This window comes from Nipponia nippon, unplaced genomic scaffold, assembly GCF_047370975.1.
Source record: "Nipponia nippon isolate SJK-2023a ecotype South Korea unplaced genomic scaffold, ASM4737097v1 scaffold_2, whole genome shotgun sequence".
NCBI classification, from domain to species: Eukaryota; Metazoa; Chordata; class Aves; order Pelecaniformes; family Threskiornithidae; genus Nipponia; species Nipponia nippon.
This window is the reverse complement of record NW_028262336.1, coordinates 125,060,153-125,077,774: the sequence shown is the minus strand read 5'-3', so window position 1 is coordinate 125,077,774 and position 17,622 is coordinate 125,060,153.

Here is a 17,622-nt window from a genome sequence, read left to right as displayed (position 1 = left end):
TGAAGCCTTGGCATCTCCTCCTGACTGAACATCCATTTTGAGTCACCTTCATTTACACCTTTATGTGGCACCATCTGGTGTCAGGCACACCATCCTGCAGGGACAGCCCTGTCTGCCTTCTCAATGAAGCATGTGAAGCTGAACCTGCAGTAGAGTGGGGCTTTTGTGTAAATTAGTGATTTCTTCACTGGTAGCAATCCCTGGCTTTTTCCTGGCTTGGAGGAAAACAGCTGGAAGTGTTTTGCAATTGAAAGAATGGAATACACGCATAGGATAGAGAAAATAATTTACACGGAGAAGTGGAAAGAATGATTCATGCCAGACCGAGATAAGAGGAATGAATCATCACCTTGCTGATCTCTCCCCATTGATCATAAAGGGAAATGAGACAGCTCGTTCAGAACAGATGCCTGACTTTTAGACTCCTGAAGTCAGATGACTGTAATCCCTGTCAAGCTTGAGAGATGAGTGGTTTAGGGCCCCAAGTTCTACGTGTTCTTGGAGGTAGCTCCAGGCCAGAAGTCCGTTTTAGGTCCAGGTTTAGTGCTGGTGGACTCCATCTCTTGGTTTTTATCAAAAAAGACCTACTTGGCTGTTATATTCTTGGAGAAGGGGTATATTTCCCAGGAAACTTGTACTTTTTATAGACTTGCAAGTACAGTCTTCCATCTTTTATAACAGCTACATACATAAATACCACCGACTTTTACAGGATTTCTGCTCTACTGCTCTGTCTGTATAGATCCATGGTTTATATTTCCTAAGTGATATGAAAACAAACAAATTAAGGTTATGCATACAACATTTACGTATTTGGTCTGCTAAGTGATCAGTAAATACCATACTCCCTCCTAATGTGAGAAATCTCAGTATACAAGGTACGGACTATCCAATGCATGCACAACAGACTTGATACCCAGGTACCGGAATAAAAAGGCACAAATTGAACACAAATCATCTTGGATTAGCATGGCTCTAAGTCTGAATTAATAAACTCTGTTGTTATATCACATCTAAATGAGAGCTACTTGATGTCACATTACTTTGTAACATGGAGCACAAGTGCTCTAGTCATTCACTTCCAGATAGACAGACAACTGAAGCGTATCTTTTCTCAGCTGAAACAAACCCTCAGTAGTGTCATTTCTTCCTATTTTCTTGCCATTATACTGTTATTATGTACAGTTTCTTATGGTTTCCTTTCAGTGACCAAACAACTTATAATTCAGTAATTTCCATGTGCTATTGAAGACTTCACAGGGAAGGAATGAATAGAAATTTGAGAAAACTACCTTCATGTTTTATATAAAAGAAACATTTGTTGATAGGAAGTACCAGTGCATTAGTACTCTAGATTTTCAAGAAATACAACTTGTCCTTAATTCCCAAGTTTTAGATACCTATTTAAATGTAAGCTGTGGGCTTCATGAACAAGTACTCTCTGATTTTTCTCAGACTCCGCTCAGCTGAGGAATTTGGCCATGTGCATTTAGCCTGTTGCTTCCATTTAGCTTCCAGGTAAGCCTACCCCTGGAAGCATGACAATCACTAAAGGAGGATTTAGATGCATTCTGGGAGTTTCTAGAGTGTAAGCCCTTGGCAGATGGAGACAGCATCTGAATAATTCTGCCAGATTCGAGCCAGCATTATGATTAATGTATATACATGACCTGTGGAAGTTAGAAAGAATATTTGAAACAACAAGAAATAAGAAGTGCCAACAGACATCTCCAAGAGGATCAGCCTCCTCCTGATGCAGTTGTTAACTCCAATTAACTAGATGGTTTCTACTAGATTCTTCAGAAACAGAGTGGTCTGCTGTATAATCACTACATTTTTTCCAACAGAGGAGGATAATGGCAACTCAAGAGATTGTCAGGTACAATATGTTCACTCTTTAGGACATTGGATCTACTGACTGCTTCTTTCTTGAAAGTAACAGACACAGAAGCGCCATGCATAACATAGCAGCTCCTCAAAGGAGTTCCTCATGGAGTAGAGGGGGGTGCAAGTCATCTATTTCTTAAGTCATCAGTCATTCAAAGCAGTAAATAAACTCTTCATAGCATACTAAAACAAATTACTGTGCACTTAGACAATGCTAACACTTATACTCTGGGAAAGAAAATTAATATGGTCATACTACTCAGTATCGACATGCTAGTGACTAACATGGAGGAAATCACAGCCATCAGACAAAGTGATAGACCTCAGGTGACACTTGGAATTAAGGAAAACACACAGAAAATAAATGCCTCTCTTGAACGTTAGGAGAAGATTGCTTTAAATGCAGGGTTTTGCTCCAAACAACAGCTTGGCAATTTCTGATTTTTAAAAGGAAAATCTGTTTCCTTTTACTTGAAACACTTACAGATCATAGCTCAGCCCTCAGTGACAGATGTTGATAACATAAAAACTACAGCTGACAGAAATTCTCATCATAAAAAAAATATTATGACTAAGATATCCATCCTGCCAACACTTATTTGTAGCCTTAACTTGTAACACACGAACATTTCGGTGTTTGTAGCATCAGGGCCCAAGTTTAACTGGATTTTTTTTTCTTTTTTTTTTTCTTTCTTTCAATAGCACAGCCTGTTTGGCATTTCCCTGCATGTGTTACTAGGGACAGCATAAGCTGAGTTGTTAGTTGCAGGGACAAAAGATAAGCAGTCAGTCATTTTCAGGCTTGAGGTTGCAAGCCTGGAAATATCAATAGAAGCAGGACTGTAATCCTGAAAACAGTCAAAAGCAGAAAAAAAAATGGGACGTTGCTAAAATAAGCCTTGAATTCTGTTTCAAAAGGGATGTGATAAAACTCCCTATGTATTTATACCTTCCAAACACCTTTGTAAAGGAAGTTAACGTATTTATCATTGAACATCGGGGGAAACAGGCTCCTGAAGGAAAACAGCCCCGACGGATCATATTCAGAACTGCATTCTTGGATTTCAAATAGAGCTATTCCTGACATACCCTGTTGGGAGAGCAGGCCTGATCTCAACAGGGAGATTCACCTCACCTATCCAAGCATAGATACATCCTCTTTAGTCCCCTCTCATCTAAGTGAAGGGAAACAGTGACTCATAAGGCACAATGCATCTGATCTCTTTTAGGTGGCTGCTTCAGATCACACCCTGGAGAGCCAGAGGGTGTTCTCTCAGGCTTGTATGAGGAGTTGAGGTCACCATGGCAGGATGAACTCAATGATCTAAGGTGAAGTGAGTTGCATCCCACCCCAAATCACTGGGTTGAGGAAACATACATAATTTGGTGTCCTAAAAGGATTTGGAAGTCAGGACTTCTCTGACACAATCTTGCCTAGCCATTGAGGCAAGATGAACCAGTTTTGGTACCTGTAACAGCTAGATTTGGACCTTGGGACTCCTGCTGCTGGAGATCAGCAGACAGCTATACCTGTACATTTAGTACCATCCAGCCAAGTGGTAGCACTTTATCCTCATGCAAGCATCTGCTTTTCTTGCCCTCCACCTCCTCCGCAGAAGTATCCATCCTCCTCCTTGCCTTCCTCTTCCTCATACATTAGCTATCACTTCCCCCCTCATGTCTCACAGCCACCCTTCCTTCTCTCTTAACATGCTCACCATACTCAGCTTTTTCTGTACAGCTAAGAAACCATTTATTGATGGAAATTTTAAGAAGTCCATTTTAATAGATTTCATTTATTTAAAAAATGTTGAAAAATTACATCTCTTCAATTTGAAATGGACACCTGCCCTCCTGACACTGGGATATCAAAGACAGACAGACATGAGACTAGCAGCATCCTATCCTTTCTGTGTGCTGTTGGTGTGTCTTCACAATTCTTGCCCCATGGATGCCCTAGGGTTTTGGCAGATCTTTGACAGCTTTTTAAAAGACCTCTGGGAGTGGGGGGAAAAAAACCCACACTTTCCTTTTCCAAAAATACTGGGATTTTCTTATTCATCCCTTGTTGCCCTAAGGATTATAAAGTTGCCTGAATGTATGTGCTTCACATGATATTTTTCTTCTCAGAGTCTCATCAGCAGAAGCAATGTGGTCCAATTTCCTCCCCATCCCCAGCAACTGAACCATAAATTGGCAAGCTCACCAAATGAGGGAACATAAGTGTAATTGCACTTAATTGACAGGGCATCACACACAGCAAACTACAAGTTCAAGGGCGGAAACATTAATGACAGCAGCTTGTATATATAGCGACAGTCATTTTTGATCAGGAATAGGATGCAGAGATGTTTTAATTGCCGTACTTAATGTTATACACGCCGTGCTACATTTAACCTACTTGAAAGCTGGTGTGCAGGTTGCACACTGTTAGAACATTAATAAATTGCTGCTGCATGTGGTTCCAACTGAAGAGAGAATATGATTCTCAGCTCACGCTGCACTTTGCAAATACTTATCATTTACTTAACCAAGGAAACAATGCTTCCTTTATTAACTTTTCTTATGCTTCAGCAAAAGTTATACAATTATTTCTTTTCAAGGTGCGTAACCTCAAACCCCAGTAATGTTTTCATGTTTTCTGTTAATTGCACAGAAACCAGAGCAGGCAGCAGTTTCAATAACCTTCAGGACACAGTAATGTCTATCAAAACCATGTCTTCCTCACGGCTCAGAGATCACACGTTCTGTTGGTTCATCTCTAACGGGTGGCTGTCACTGACTGTACCTTTAATGTTCTTATTCTAATGGAAAGCAGTTAAGGGCAATATTTTTTAAGGGGACCAGCCAAAGGGCTGGATTATAACTTAAAAGTGGACTGATTTTCAGCCATTGCTTGCAGAGTGCTTAAAATGGGCAGGGGAAAAAATTTTAAAACCCAGATGTGATCAACATAATTTGACAAATCCTGCCCACAAAAAATAACTGCAGAATTTGATGGGCTTTGATATAACAAAGATCTGTATAACTGCTGTTCAGTATAGCCACATTTCAAACATACAGCTAAGCTTTATGTTCCTGTTCTGATCCTAAATCCCTTATTCCCATGAGACAAAATGCACAGTCTCTGCTTATAAGGGGGTTCTGCCCATCAGAAGATCACAATATTGTTAATATTCAGGGGCAGAATAGTGTCCACAGAGTTATGTGTTTATTCACTATGCCATTTTCTGAAGGGATAAGATCTTTGGTCCCATTCCTTATATAGCTGGTTCCACTTGCATGCACATACCACCTAATCTGAGGAGTCATTTAGTACAGGAATGTTTGAGTCACAGCTTCAAATTTTACTCTCTTGCCTTTATGCTAGCTGTTATCAAACGTGCCTTTAGACGAATTAACAGGGGCCAATTAGCAGGAGTCTCAGATAAGCCTTTATGTGTTTGATTTTATAGCAAAGAAATTAAATGACTGATGTTTTTATCTTAAAGTTACAAAACCACAATAGCTAACTGGTATAATACAAGCACAGACCTATCCTCACAGGACTGACACATTCAGAATATCATTGTAATTAATGTTTATAAAGGGTGGAAGTTAAGGCAAAGAATTTACATAGCAGTGGGCTTGTTCTGCAAGAGTCTGATAGATACATTATGAATACAAAACAATAGATATACATAAATGAAGAAATAATATTCTAGAAACTGTTACAAGATTTCCCCTTGTTTCCTTGATTTTCCACACATTAGCTTGGAAATGGTATATTTTTTAACATCTACATTTGTTTAACCCTTTCAACAGTGGTAAAGACAGGGCACTCACAGAAGCAGAATAAAATCAGAAGACTTGCGCACAAACACCTTCACCACATATAAATTCACTGTTAAAGTTATACTTGCAGCTTGTTTTCATCTGTACTCAGTTATGCTGATTTGTCTTATTACTTTCTATTCATAATTCAAAGACCCATACATGCAATGGAATATGCATTATCTTGGCAGTTGCAACACTTATAGCTGCCTTTCAGGACTGGTGCAAAAGGACAATTCAAATCACTTCATTTTTCCACTCCCCCACTGTTGTGCATCTCAGAGTTTACAGAGGAGGTCTTTGGCCTCTTGAAAACCACATTAGTTTTGCCATTGATTTCCTGATCTCAACTCAGTTATACAGTAAAGGAAGAAGGCATGGTGTTATGGAAACATCCATCTCCATAATTCATGTTATGAAGAGCTATGTCACATTGTATCTTTGTGGACAGTTTCATGAAGGTGGATGAGAAAGGTTCAACACATTTTTAAGCAGACATGACTGACACTACAGTGAGCAACACAAAACAACAACAAAAATCAATCAGTCAAAAGAAAGAAAAACATATCAAATGGAGAAAGATCAAGAAGAGCAATGGGAAGGACCAGAGGTCTGGAATAGCCTATGAGGAAACAAAGTATTAGGGCTGTGATGAGAAGACAGAAAGCAACAGCTTTAAACTACCAGAGAGATCCAGGCCAGACCTACAAAAAAGTTTGTAAAGCTGAGGTTCATGGAGCATGGGAAAGACTCATCTGGGAAGGCTGTGAAACCCCCATCACTGAAGGTCACAAAAACATGCTAGACAAATATCTGTCAAGAAGAACAGATGTACTGCTGACACTGCCTTCAAGTACTGCCTTTTTCCAGTACTTCATTGCTTAATGCAAACACACACATACTCAGCAAACAGCACAGAAAATAATAATAGCAAGTTAGATGCACAAGAAGAGCAAACATGGCTTAAGAATAGATAAAAATTAATTTCATAGTAATTACTAGGTAGATGGAGGTACTAAAAATGTAAGCGTGAATCTTAATAAATAAAATTATCTTTAGAAATTAATAAATCTTCCAAGTAATTATCTGTTCTGATGAAAACACCTCTTTTAAAAAAAAAAAAACAACAAAAAAACCCAAAATACAGATAATTGAAAATAATAACTTTGAGAACACTGAGCTGGGAAAAAAATTATGAATGGAAAGAGCTATATCTATAGTAATAAATCAAATGTGTCTGGTGCAGAAATCCACTGGCACAGAATGGTTCATCTCCATCTTCTTACCTTACAAAACCGGACGTCTGCATGGAGACTCCCTCTTGGAAATGGTCTTTGGCAAGCAGGTTTTGTCCAAACAATGCCCCTAACATATTATTGGAGAAGTAAGGAGGGAGGGTCAGCAGAACTGCTACCTTGGACTTCTGGAAGGCAGACTTTGGCCTGTTTAGGAGCCTGGTTGACAGAGTCCCTTGGGAGACAGTCCTGAAGGGCAAAGGAGTCCAGGAAGTTTGGACATCCTTCAAGAAGGAAATCTTAAAGCTGCAGGAGCAGGCCGTCCCCATGTGTAGAAACATGAGCAGGCAGGGAAGAAGACCAGCCTGGCTGAACAGAGAGCTTTGGCTGGAACTCAGGAAAGAAAGGAGAGTTTATGATCCTTGGAAGAAGGGGCAGGCAACTCAGGAGGACTACAAGGATGTCGTGATGTTGTGCAGGGAGAACATTAGAAGGGCCAAAGCCCAACTAGAACTTAATCTGGTTACTGCAGTAAAAAACAACAAAAAATGTTTCTACAAATACATTAGCAATAAAAGGAGGGCTAAGGAGAATCTCCATCCTTTATTGGATGTGGGGGGAAACATAGTGACAAAGGCTGAGGAAAAGGCTGAGGTACTCAATGCCTTCTTTGCCTCAGTCTTTAATAGTCAGACCAGTTGTTCTCAGGGTACCCAGCCCCCTGAGCTGGAAGACGGGGACAGGGAGCAGAATGAAGCCCCCATAATCCAAGGCAAAATGGTCAGCGACCTGCTGCACCATGTAGACAAACACAAGTCTATGGGGATGGATGGGATCTACCCAAGAATACTGAGGGAGCTGGCAGAGGTGCTCACCCAGGCACTTTCCATCATTTATCAGCAGTCCTGGCTAACCGGGGAGGTCCCAGTCAACTGGAGGTTAGCAAATGTGACGCCCATCTACAAGAAGGGCCAGAATGAGGATCTGGGGAACTACAGGCCTGTCAGCCTGACCTCGGTGCCGGGGAAGGTTATGGAGCAGATCATCCTGAGTGCCATCATGCGGCACATACGGGACAACCAGGGGATCAGGCCCAGTCAGCATGGGTTTATGAAAGGCAGGTCCTGCGTGACCAACCTGATCTCCTTCTATGACAAGGTGACCCACTTAGTGGATGAGGGGAAGGCTGTGGATGTTGTCTACCTAGACTTTAGTAAGGCCTTTGACACTGTTTCCCACAGCATTCTTCTGGAGACACTGGCTGCTGGTGGCTTGGATGGGTGTACTCTCCTCTGGGTAAAAAACTGTCTGGATGGCCAGGCCCAAAGAGTTGTGGTGAATGGCATTAAATCCAGCTGGCAGCCCGTCACAAGTGGTGTTCCCCAGGCCTCAGTATTGGGGCCAGTTCTCTTTGATATCTTTATCAACGATCTGGATGAGGGGATCGAGTGCACCCTCAGTAAGTTTGCAGACGACACCAACCAGGGCGGGAGTATTGATCTGCTGGAGGGTAGGAAGGCCCTACAGAAGGACCTGGACAGGTTGGATCAATGGCATGAGGCCAATTGCATGAGGTTCAACAAGGCTCAGTGCCGGGTCCTGCACTGGGTCACAACAATCCCATGCAACGCTACAGGCTTGGGGAATAGTGGGTGGAGAGCTGCCCAGTGGAAAAGGACTTGGGGATGTTGGTCGACAGCCAGCTGAACATGAGCCAGCAGTGTGCCCAGGTGGCCAAGAAGGCCAATAGCATCCTGGCTTGTATCAGGTATAGTGTGGCCAGCAAGACCAGGGAGGTGATAGTGCCCCTGTACTCAGCACTGATGAGGCCACACCTCGAGTACTGTGTTCAGTTTTGGGCCCCTCAGTCCAAAAAGGACATTGAGATGCTGGAGCGTGTCCAAAGAAGGGCAACGAAGTTGGTGGAGGGTCTAGAGCACAAGTCTTATGAGGAGCAGCTGAGGGAACTGGGGTTGTTTAGCCTGGAGAAAAGGTGCCTGTGGGGAGACCTTATCGCCCTCTATAACTACCTGAAAGGAGGTGGCAGCAAGGCAGGTGTTGGTCTCTTCTCCCAAGTGACAAGAAATAAGACAAGAAGAAATGGCCCCAAGTCGCGCCAGAGGAGGTTTAGGTTGGATATTAGGAAACATTTCTTCTCCAAAAGGGTTGTCAGGCACTGGAACAGGCTGCCCAGGGAAGTGGTTGAGTCCCCATCCCTAGATGTATTTAAAAGATGTGTAGATGTGGTGCTTAGGGACATGGTTTAGTGGTGGACTTGGCAGTGTTAGGTTACCAGTTGGACTTGATGATCTTAAAGGTCTTTTCCAACATAAATGATTCTATGATTCTAACCATAACTAAGTGCAGGCCAAAAATGTGTTGAGGACTGTCCTAGTGTTTTAACAGTGGGGATGCACAAGTTCCAGTGCCCAGGAATGTTTTCTGACAAAGTTTCATTTACTGTTATAAACATAAAAAACGATAGCGGTGCCATAGCAGAGTAATTCCTAAACTGCTCTGGATTTACAGTACAGCATAAAAATAATTACCTTTTTCCACAGCCCTGAAGATGCTACCATGGTGGCTGTCTGGGCTTAACAGTGGCAAGATTACAGTCCCTGAAGAGCATGCAGCACAATGGGAAATGCAGTTTGAATCTTGCCTGTGCAACCTAGAATTACATTAATTCTGACTCCTGAATTTCAAGAGGGAGGAAAGTGGTTATATGCAGTTTCTGAATGAATCCAAGACTTCAAGTCTTAAGGATAAAAGAACAGGAGAACCAAAATAACATGCAGGCTCATGTTATTGGCGTTAACAGGCTTTTCCTGCTGTGTCCTGTTGGCTAGCCCCAGCCCATCTAAGAAAATTAAGACTATGGAAAGTAATTAATATATGAGCATGACTGAACTTTAGTTTGAATGCATTTGGGTTAGTATATTTTGGGTCTCGACCACTACAGTATCGCCAATATTACCAAGTACCAGCCATCTGTGTAAAAACTAGAAGCACTATTTAGTGTCTAATTCTGCATCCCAGGGATTGTCCTTAACAACGATAGTCTTTAATTTTACTGATAAGTGAGTGAATTGGATTGAAAGCTGAGGTTTTTGTCTCCTCTCCTGATTGACAGGCATCCTCAGCACATAGCATCCATAATAAGAGTTTCCTTTATTCAAAATCAAGGTAGAGAAGCCAGTGGACATAAAGGCAAAGGAACAAGCCCTCTTAGCCTCTGGCTCCCTGGTCCTGCCTTTCAGGATTGAAGCTCTTGGGCTTCCCTCTTCTACAGCATTAGTCTCACTGTCTTTCTGAAGCAGTGGAAAGTATCCTGCTTTACATTCAAGCAGTCAGAGGTTCAAATCCTGGTAAAACTGTCATGCAGTTCATTTTCTTCCTATACCTTGCAGGAGGACTAAACTCAGAAAGAATAGTATAAGGGAAAAATTTCATAGTAAATGAAGTCATGCTGCAATATCTAATGAGAACACAGCCTTTCTTCTGATAAAAGTTCTTTGTGTTACTCTTTTATTAAGAGGGACCATGCCAATTTCTCTGTACACATGGCAGATCAGAAGGGGCTTTTATAGTGCAAAGCCGTAGAGTATCTTCTGAATGTACCTGGCATTGCTCTGCATTTGCACTACCTACTGTTCCTCTTCATCTCAATAAAAGAGAATAGCTCTGAACAAAGATTAATGAACATCATTATTAAGGTGATTATTCACAGAGATTATTTTTGCTGTTAGTGTCTGAGGCATTCATAATGCTGTGTTTATGGGTGAGAGCCATTTTCATTTAAGCTCACACACACACACTTTTTCTTTTTTAAGATTAGGAACCAGCCATAAATTAAAGGGACAAATGCTGGCATCCTGGGTACAACTGTTGTTCCGTTCCCTCTGCTCAAAGAAAAAAGATAAAATCAACTAAAATTATTTCTTAATTCCAGGCAGAAATGAGTCACAGATCATTATAGATCTCTCTGCAGTGTTTATTTAATCATATTTATTGAAATCAAAAGTATTCACATACCACTTTATGGTGAAGGGCCTGGGAGGTCCTTAAATCAAACTTTCCTTCAGTCTCAAATTTGAGAAGGTTACACACCAGAGATGATATACTTTCCACCCAGAGAAAGCTTTGCCATTTATGACCCATTTAAATGTACACTTGCCAGTCATCTGATGCAAAAAAGATTTGAAAGACCTTTCTTTTTGCTGTGATCAGCAATTTCTATTCCCAAATAATACAACAAACACATAACCACCACTCATCACTAATTTCATGTCCACAACAATTGCTGATGTAATTATGAATTAGACACATCTTGCTTGATTTTAGGTATTATCCTGTATATCTGTGTTAGTCACCCTAGGCTCCATTTCACAAAGACCGAGAGAGTGTGAATCATCTAATATACTTCAGATATCTATTTTAGGATGAATCGTGCTCAGAAGTTCCTCTTTAATTTCTCTGAACCACTGCAGACATCTAAAATTTGGAAAGATGAATCATGCCTTGTGTCTGCTAGTCTTGCGTGTGAGACACATGGCCAGAGCCTTTCTGGCTTTCTGGATGACCACTGCACAAGAGGTTAAAGGCTGGAACACCTTCGTGCAGAAGATGTATCACAAAACCTCCTAAGACATAACATACACAATTTCCAATAAGAATACTTATGTGAGCTAATTTAAGTGTCTTTGCTGCCTTCTCTCAAGCTCTCATTCCTCTCCCTGCTGAAATTTTGATGACTAACTCTTCTAAATTGTTCAAATATTTCCAAGAAAAATGTGACCTGTAGCAAAAAACACTCCAATTAGTGCAAAGTAGGTGCTGTCTTCTAACAGGCATATTATTAACCTTTCATAAAACCTGACTAGCCTCATTCAAATGGAGCCAGAAAATAAAGATCAGGATTATGATGGCCTGCAGGCTATCATAATAATAAAATGTGGCTGAATCAGAAATGAAATCCTAATCCTGTTCCAGTAGAAAGCAAGTGTGTAGTGCAAGAAAATACTGTAGACACAAGGTCACATCCTTAGATGCTACTGTTACTGGTCTTCTGAGCATACGTTGACTTAGACACATTGCAAGGTGTCTCAGCAGCTTAATTTATTTCTTCCTTAAGAATGAGGGGCTAGATAGGGCAAAAGCTGTTGACAAGAATCAAGTTTGCTATTACCTCTGCTGAGGGGTGAGATTTTCAGGACAGCTATTGCTGCTGCAAGGGGTGACCACGCACCCATGTGTTCTGTAGCCACCCGACACACCCTGACCTCTCTCTCAGCCTCTGTCACTGGTCTTTGACAGAGCACAAAGCAGGCAGCAGGCAATTTGGCTGCCTTCAGCAGTTTGTTGCCCAAGGCAAGTGTTTTCTCCAATGTAGAGGTAGCCCTGCACTGAGTCTGCCAACAGAAGGTTTGCACAAAGGATTACACCAATGGTAACAGAAAATCCTAGGCGGGATGTAAATGGTGATATACCAAGTACTTCTGTATGATGCTGTTAAGCAACAGAGGCTGGAAGGCAACTGATTGTTGCAACGAAAATATACTTTGAAGTTAATGATTAAGAAACTGAAGCAACGGTCTTTCACGTAGCTTGAGAGTAAGGTTTTCATTGACTGTAATATGCTGCTGGTACCTGCTAATGAAGCTAATCTTGATCCTGCAAGCCCCTGTGCTGTGCCTGGGGATGGACTCCAGAATATGGCTCCACTTTCTGCTTACTTCTTGTCCATCATATAGCAATGGATCAATTGTAATAACTAATGGGAGCATTTTGGAAATTGTGAGCATTCAGTGGAATTCATTGCAAATTAAATGTATCATTGGATATATGTAGGACACTTTAAGTGCTAACAAAATCTCTCCAGTTCTGATCTCTGAAATGTTAGTCTTATATAATTTTGCAATGTTACAGTAAATTTCCTAAAGACAGCCAGATGATTGATATATTGTAAATTGCAATACCTATAAAAGATGGGGCAACTGAACAAGATTTGGGTTTATCTCTCCAGTGAAGCCATGAATTATCTGAAGGAATATGACAAGCAATTCATCAAAATATAAACCACACAGTCAAGCAAGAGTATATATTCCTTTAAAGCTGAAGCCAAAGCCCATCAGAATTCAACAGCAGGCTTTCTATTGACTTCAGGAGGATCTCAATGCAGACCGAAAGGAAAAATCATGGCTAAACTGGAAGACTGGGTATAAAGTGGTATAAAGTTTAAGTTGGAATAATACACATGTTCATCCCTTATGAATAAAATATTTTCCTGTATGCAATTTATATGTGTTACTATGTTATGTTTCAGCTCAGTGCCTTAATCTTTCCTAGCCTGAACAGGAAAAGAAAGATTTTTCTTTTAAAATAGTGAAATATTGGCCACAGTAAATACTGGCCACATAAATTTTGGAGTAGATATCCCTATGCCTCCTTGCAGCACATTTGCCTCATCATGCATGGATTTCTTTTTTGTATTATTGTGCCATTCTCATGTGTAAAAATAGAATTCTTTCCCCAAAGTGGGCATACATGGCTTTATTGTGGAAGAAGGACCGAAACAATCAATAATTGTGGCATTTCCCATCAGAGGGGGAAAAAAAACCAGTTATATTTCTACACCAGCCCTGTCATCTGCACCATTTTTTGCATGTTCTTTTATGTCACTCTAACATGCCTCCATACACATTTGCAAAAACCTTGATGACCTTCCCTGCTTCCTCAGCAAGAAAAAATCATCTGGAGATGCAGATGTGGCCAAGAATTTTTTCCTACATCAGTAGCCAAGGCGGAGGAAAACAATCTCCAGTGTGTTCCAGAGAAGAGAAATCAGAAATGCCATCTGGTTGTCAGCCATGTAAATCTTTCAAGAAAATGAGTACTGCATTTTTTATTAGCAAAACCAGACTCCTGCACTCTGGAGTTTAGACATAACTTGACTTTAAATCCTGACTGATGCGTTGTGTTCTGCACTGTCTATTTATTTGGAACTTGCACAGTTTCAGACCACATCTGCTGGTAAAACAAAAGATATTAATTCTCACTGCGGTATGTAGTGCAGAGCTTTGTGAAGTGCTTTTTACCAAAAGCCTGGTGAACTGCAATCCTTCTGTCATGCACAGAACAAACACAGCAGAGACAGCTGTAGCATCAACTCGCCTGCCCTGACTTAGCCCAAGAGATCCCAGCGCTGTTTGCTTGGTCAGTCTTCCCTCCCTCTGCTGATTCCACCTCCTGCACTAATGGTTGTCGGTAATAGCATGCTCTGAGATGGGGCTGCTTGTCTAACACAGAGGATATTACTTGAATCATTTCACATCCCCCTAAAAATGATCTGTAAGAGCAGAGAACAAAACTAACAATGATTTCAAATTACCCTTTACAAGAGAGCACAGCCTTTCCCCAGTGTCCAGAGCCACCCAGCCTTCAAAGCTTTTCAGAAAAAACTTTTTACTTACGTTTTGCCAGACTGCATAAACAAAGATGATCTCAGACAGACAATAGCAAACATCAGAAGAGAATTGTTCTGAGATACACCAGAAAACCAATTGAAAGCATTGCGAATGTGTATGCACACGTATAAAGAAACTGTCTGAGTTCTTGAAGGAAGAGTTTGCTGTACAAACATTTCTCTTGTTATTCAGTCAAAGAAACTTGACAAAACATATTCAGAAAGGGGCTTTGTCTAGTAAGAATCACAAAGATGGTGGTGTAATGGAAACTAGCAGTCAGTCACTGAGGGGAGCTGCTCTGGAGCTGGCCTGATCCACAGTGGAGTGGCAGCTCCCACCGGGAGCTGGTAGCTTTCATGGAAGATGCTGACGAGGCCTGGGCATTGCCAGAGCAACTGCGGCCACCCCCACACCTAGAAAAAGCAGCCTGGAGAGTGCGAGCGACCAGGGGCACTGCCAACACAGCAGGCAAACAGAGCATGGCGTATCAACCGGGGCATGGTGCAGCAGTTTGCACAGCAGTTCACACGGAAGGGCGCGCAGGAAGGGCATCTTCACCTTAACAGCTCAAGAGGTGAGTTCAGCTGGTGGTCATCACCCTCTCAGAAAGAGCTTAGCTATGATACCCACCCAGCAGAAATCTATGTCTGCACTTGCCAGAATGGATGTGGCAACCCAGACAGAGCTCCCACAAAAACATGCAGCCATCCAGGTCTCAGGCTGCAGGGAGTGCCAGAGCCTTTCACTGGTAACGGTTGGCAGTAGTGAGAACAGCTGTGTGAGGCATGACCAGGTGGACGATCTGCTCAGCCTGGTGGCAGAGCTACAAGAAGAAGTAGAAAGGTTAAGGAGCATCAGGGAGGCTGAGAAAGAGATAGACTGGTGGACCTGTGCTCTGCCCACTCTGACACAGAAACAGGAACAGCCACCAGAAAAAAACAAGATCAAGGGGATCCTGTATCCTTCCCCCACCAGGCTGAAGGCAGTAGCTTAAAGGAAAGGAGTGAATGGAGGCAAGTCCACACTCGAGGCAGGAGGCAAATCCCTTTCTTGCCCAGCTTGCCTTCCCAGGTGCCTCTGTACAACAGGTATGAGGCTCTGGATGTGGAAAGCCAGTCCACGGATGAGGTGGATGACAATCCATCTACACCAGAGGTGTCACCAAGGTCAGAAAGGCCTACCTCCTGTATCATGACCACCTCCATGAGGAAGAAAAGATGGATTATAGTTGTAAGTGACTCCCTTCTGAGGGGAACAGAGGGTCAATATGCCGGACAGACCCTCCTCTTAAAGTCTGCAGCCTCCTTGGGGCCCGGGTTAAGGACATCACTAGGAAACTTCCTAGCCTGGTACAGCCCTCGGACTATTACCCATTATTGCTCTTCCATGGGAGTGGCGATGAAGCCACAACACATAGTCCAAAGGCATTCAAAAGAGACTTCAGGGCATTGCAACAAAGAAAGAAGAAATTTTTTATGATGAGGGTGGTGAAACACTGGCACAGGTTGCCCAGAGAGGTTGTAGATGCCCCATCCCTGGAAACATTCAAAGACAGGGCTCTGAGCAACCTGATCTAGTTGAAGATGTCCCTGCTCATTGCAGGGGGGTTGGACTAGATGATCTTTAAAGGTCCCTTCAATGATTCTATGATTCTGTGATTCTATGATTCTATGATATAATAAGATAACATAAATTTATCTATCAAGCTGGGAGTACCAAAGTGCAGAGCCTTGCAGAGGCAGCATCATGGAAACCAAAGCACTATATACATCAACATGGTATTGTGGCCAAGTTTAGCTGACCAGAGAAGCTAAACCAACTACTTACCTAATCCCAGCTTTGGGGCAAGCTCATTCAGCAATAGGAGAACAACCTACATTTCACTGTGCTTCTAAACCCTTAGGCCCTAAATCCTACTTTTTAAGTGATTTGGATTTAAGTGATTTAAGTCCACAGCCACTATTTAAACTTCACTACCAGAGATTTCCTTCATAGGGACAATTTTTTTTTATGCACTCAGTATTTATAGAAATTATTTCTAAGCTCTTGATATTTAAATAAATGCCATGGATAGTGGGGGACATACAACCTCTCCTGCAGAGTTATGCAGAACTTTCTTCATAGGCTGCTTCTTGCACCCGTAGGGACAAAAGTCCCATCTTCTGAATGATGACAAGATGTTACCCTGGAGGGCCTGATGAGGGATCTGTTCATCGGGTTCAAGATGGCAAAAGGGTGCTTCTTGCCTCGTCTCCCTGAAGCCAACTCCTTGGTACTATATTTCCTTGACCCCCCAGCAGAATCCAGATTTTCCATTGAAAACAGCAGAAGCAGGACGTTCCAGGCTGGGAAGCCAACACGTTAAATTTAAAACAGACCAATGATGCACTGGCTCTTCCACCCTCACCTCCCTCAAAGGTAGAGTTGGCAGTCCGGGGCTCCCTGGCCGCAGCATGACGGTGAAGCAGCAGATGCTCAGTGGCTTGTGGCTCTGGGATTGCCCAGAACACAGCTCCTCATTGGATTTGCACAGTGGTTTAAATTTGATATTACACTTCCATTACATATAACTGTCTCTGTTGCTGTCGGTAATGCAGGTTTATCCATTTCTTTCAGTGGACCATTTGTAACTTGGTTGACATATTCAGTGTCATTTTCAGTGTTGTGGCTTGGTATGACCTACCTTATCAGACCTCCTTCCATCTGCTGGGATCAGTTCCTCACTCACAGTCTGTGACGATCCACAGTAAATGAGAAGCTATGGCCAGAATTGGAAGAAGCAGATGCCTAAGATAAGCTGTCTTAATCCTTTTTTTAATCTTTGTTAAAATGCTTGATAAGCCAGTTGGCGTCACTGAGGGTTGTCAGAAACTTGGCATTTTTGTCCAGCGTATCATTTAGTTGTATGCCAAAATAGATACTTTTGAATGTATTTATTTATTCATTTATTGTTTGTGCATTGTTATTTTGAATATGCAGGTGGATATATAGGTGTGATTTAAGTTTATTCTCAATTCTCAATTTGAATACAAATTTGGAGAATAAAAAGAGAACAAAGGAAATGTGAAGAAATTGATGAGTATCCTTAGAAGCATACGGAGAAACTCTTCCTGTATTTTGGGGCAGGGATGAGTGAATGTTTTTCTTTCTTATTATAATATTTTACAAAACTGTAAGGAGTATTTGAGTGAGCTCTGAAGGCTGTGACAACTTTTTCAAAT